Source organism: Pteropus vampyrus, unplaced genomic scaffold (genome assembly GCF_000151845.1).
Source record: "Pteropus vampyrus isolate Shadow unplaced genomic scaffold, Pvam_2.0 Scaffold76, whole genome shotgun sequence".
NCBI classification, from domain to species: Eukaryota; Metazoa; Chordata; class Mammalia; order Chiroptera; family Pteropodidae; genus Pteropus; species Pteropus vampyrus.
In genome coordinates, this window is record NW_011888857.1 from 426,538 (window position 1) to 431,364 (window position 4,827).

A 4,827-nucleotide genomic window follows, 5' to 3' on the forward strand; every position below is an offset into this window, starting at 1 on the left:
ATGCTTTAGCTTAAATGGCACTTCCTCAGAGAAGAGACAAATTGACTTGGCTAAATGGGAATAGCCCCCTCCTTTATTCTCTGTCGGCATCCCTGATCACATCCTTGGAAGCACTTATTACCATTCGCAATGTTTTATTTTATATATTTATGCTTGACCCCTACCTTCTCCCTCTCCTCAGATTGTAACTACAGAACAGGGACTCTGTGTGTGTGTGTGTGTGTGTGTGTGTGTGCGCGTGTGTGTGTGTGTGTGTGTTTAAAAGCTGGCTTTGTTGACCCAGTTTTTGACTCATTATAGGCATTTAATAAATACAGTGTTAATGAGATGGAAAATTTTACAAGCCCATTTTTGAGATGAAACTCTAATTTTATTAATGTTTTAGATAATGTTTGACCCTTAAATGGTAGGTTTGTTCATTTCTTCATTCATTCTTTCAGACAATCAATAAACTTTTATTAAGAGCTTACTATTTGCCAGACCCTGTGTTAGGTGCTGGATATAGAAGTACTCAGCAAGGAAGACAAATAAAAACAGGCAAATATATCTAGGCAGAGACAAGCTACGATATGGGTAGTACAGGGTTTTAGGGGAGCATCAAGTTAGCTATTTCCTGAACTTTATGAGAACCACAGCTGATTTTTTCTCCACCTAAGTCACCCTGTGACATCTATTCAAGACCAACAGCTTCATACCCAAAATGTTGATTTATCTGTATATCTGTAAGTCTGTGCAGAAAAGAGACTACAATCAATTCTTATACAGAGAATGGTGTAAGAGAGTGACACCATAACAAATAAGAAATCAGAGGAGCAGTTTTAAAAGCTATCTTTACAAAGTAGGGTTTTATAAAGTGCATTCTCTCTCTCTCTCTCTCTCTCTCCCCTCCTCCTCTCTCTTTTCCTTCTCCTTCTCCTCCTCCTTCTTCTTCCTTCCTTCTGACCTTTGTTCCCTTTCTCCTTCCTAGTTTCTGTCTCTCACACACAGTTCAGACACAAGACGTGGAGAAACAAATGTTTTCTGACTCGATGACTTCAGCGGATTAGCGCTCCTTTGAAAGCGATACTGTTACAGCCATAACGTGTTTACGTGTAACACAGACATCTGTATGTATAACGCAGACGTGTCTGTGTGGGGAACATTAACATTCTGGCCTTGTCATTTAGTGAGGTAGGAAGTTCAACCTAGAACTATAGATCCCCAAAGCTTTGGGGAATCTTGATACGGGAGAAGGGGAACTGGAGAGAAGAGGGGATATTTCTGTAAGGGTTAGTCTCTCTCTTGTTCCTTACTCTCCTGGGCTTAACTCCTACTTTCTGAGAAACAATTCTTTTCTAACACAGCTGGGGCGGTTGTCAGGCAGAAGTATCCTTGCTGAGGATAGCAGAAATCTAAAAAAGGGTCAGTCCATGAGAAGATACTGGTAAATCACAGAGATACCACAGGGATTTTATAATAACCTGATGGCAAAACATTTATTTCAGACCCTGACACACCATCCCAAAGAGACAAATTAGAGGGAGTGTTTTCTAGAAAATGTTATTGCATATCAAATATAGCCTAGAAATTAGGTTTTTATTTTAATGTTTAAAACGACTGTTCTTTGTAAATTATCAAAGTAACCCAAACTTACTGTAACAAAATCAAACAATACAAAAATATATAAAGCAAAAAGTTAAAGTCTAGCTCTCTCCTCTAATCCCACTCCAAAAAGCAGCACTGTTCAATAAAATATAATATGGGCCATACAGGTAATTTAAAAGTTTTTAGCCACATTAAAAAAAGTAAAAAGAAACAGGTGAAATTAATTTTAATTATATATTTTATTTAACTTAGCCTATCTAAAACATTATTACCTCAACACATAAGCAACATTATCAAATTATTGAGATATAAAATTATTATCGGGCTTAAAAAAATTTTTTATACTGTCTTCTAAGTCTGGAATGTATTTTACCCTTACCACCCATCTCAATTTGGTTGCTAAATTTTTATTGACAATCTTTGATCTATATTTAGATTTCATAAAGCATACAGTTGAAAAAGTAGATTCACATAGCCAAGTTGTTGCAAACATACTTAAATGTTTTCCAGTAATTGAATATCTTTAAATTAAATGTGAAATAATTAAAGTTAAATAAATCTTAAAAATCCAGTTCCTCCGTTGCTCCAGCCACATTTCAAGTGCTCAGTAGCCACATGTGGCTGGCGACTACAGTATCCGATTGTGCAACTCTAGAGGGAACCACTATTATAAGTTTGATGTGGCACTTTCTTGACCTTTTCTCTATGCATATACTTATATTATTAAACAAATATCTATTACACATCTCTGGATTTCATTCTTAAAAAATGTGATCATACTATATATTTTATTCAACAATCCAATTTTTTTCACTTGAAATTATATTTTGGATATTTTTCCTTTTCAGTACAATGAATCTGCATTCTTTATAATGGTTGTATAGTAGATTTATTTAATCCATTCCCTATTAACGGACATATACATGGTTTTCGATGTTTTGCAATTATAAAAATCTGTATTTGCATACTTATGCCAGTATTTCCATAGAACACATCTCAAGAATTAACACCTCTGGGCCAAAGAGTATGCCTATTAAAAAACCTGAAATTACCCTCCTAAATGGTTGTGCCTAATTTTATCCTATGCTCTTTGCTGACATTCCTTCCTAGCATCTATAGATGTTCCAAGTGCCAGAATCATAAAATATCACAGAGAAAAAAATAGGAATCATCTCTTCCAGTCTTTTTATTTTATGGACCATGAATATCAAGCGTCAGCTGTGGGAAGGAGCCACAGGGCATGTTTGTGGCCAGGTGGAACTTGAGCAGCTCTCTGATTCTTGCCCTGGTTCCAACGTGCACGGAGGAGCCTGGCAGAGGTCATCCTTTCTCCTGCTCAGCCACCACCCCTCGCTCCCTGCTCCCTGCTCCCTGCTCCCTGCTCCCTGCTCCCCGCTCCCCGCTCCCCGCTCCCTGCTTGCTGCACTGTATCATTATCAGCTTGCCTTTCAATGGAGCATCACATCGCGCCTCAGTAAACAAGGAGCAGAAGCCAAGGGAGTTGTTCCTTGACATTTGTATCCAAAATTGAATTCAATCTGCTCAAACGCTTGTTACAATTTCAAAGTATGCCTTCCCTGCCTCCCTTCTGCTGAGTGCAGCCAAGTCATAGACCCAGACGAAGGAAAAAGAAAATAGGTGTTTTGTTTCATGCAGAAATGAACTCCACCATTCAGCAATTCCTGGCAGGCCAGCTCAGAAGCATTCACTTTGGGAGGACAGAAGCAGAAGGGTGTGAAGGTCCTTTGTGGGGAAGGCTTTCCTTTAAAAGCCGCCCTGAAGCTGATGGGGCAGGTGGGATACTACAGGCACTTCACATGCCAGTGAGATGGGCTTCCCCTGAGGACTGCACCTCTCCCTCACAGCTCCCTACCTTACAGAGCCCATGAACATGAGGACTGCACCTCTCCCTCACAGCTCCCTACCTTACAGAGCCCATGAACATTCCAGCTATGGCATGGGATCCTTGCATGGTCCGCTCCATGCTCAAATGCTCACTGGTGGCAAAGCCAGGGAGCTGGAAACCATCTCTCCAGAGTCCACCTCCAGAACGTTCTCCTCCTGCCCTTTTCTCCGTCCCTAGCCCCAGCCCGCACCCCGCACAGCCACAGTGGGTCTGATTCCTCTATTCTCTGCCTGCTGCCTGCACCCCCAGCCCAATTTCATTACAGGCAATAAAAATACAACCTATTTGCCTATGCTACATTTTTATTTTTTTAAATCAATTTAATTCAGATTTTTTAATTGTTTATTTTTTCTTTCTGTCAACACCCCCCCCCTTTCTGCCCAATTATAATACCTTCTTCACATACTGGCACCAAAAAGCCAAAATTCAGGTAGAAGAAGCCTTCTGTTTTTGCTACATGTTGCCAAATAGTTCAGACTCTTATACATGGTGGCCCCTTTGGGTCCTGGTTTTTATTTTTCTGATGTTTCTTTATTATGGTAAGAAAAGAAAGAGGTACCACAGTAGGAAAAGATGGGGCGGGGAGAGTAGAAAAGCAAAATAGGGATTTATTTCATGTTATATTAACATGTCATCATAAGGCTTCTGACTTTGTCCTCCTTGGCACAGCCTCACCCCCATATGCAATTCATCAACAGGCCTTGTTGACTTAACCTCTGCAATATCTCCAAAGTCCACCCACTTCTTTCCATTTTGACCATCTTCATCTCAATTCAATCTTCCCCTAATTAGCTCCTGTCAACTTGCATCCACTTTTGCCTGTCCAGTGTGTGTTCCGCACTGTAGACGGAATGACCACAAAGGACTTTTAAGCTTCATACTACGCCCTGTAAGGAATAATAATAACAATCATCATCACCATTGTTAAAATTTGTTGAGCACTTCTTACATGCTAGGCACTATTTTTAATGCTTTAATGTCTCAATCACTTAATCTTTACAACCCTAGAGGTAGATATTATTACTCTCATTTTAGAGATGAAAAAATTTAAAGCACAGAGATGTATATATTTGCCCAAGGACACATGGCAGTTAAGAACAGAACCCGTTCAGGAATATAAGTCTAAAGGAATCATCAAGAAATATGCAAGTAATGAATACTTCTATATGGCAATGCCAAAAGGGGTCACAATGCCAGAGGTGTAAATTTTTTTAAATTTATTTTTTATTATTTATGCCCACAGCACCTGGTCTTCCTAGGTGATCTTCCATCCAATTACTAACCAGGCCCGACCCTACTTAGCTTCCGAGATCAAACATCGGGCTTGTTCAGGGTGG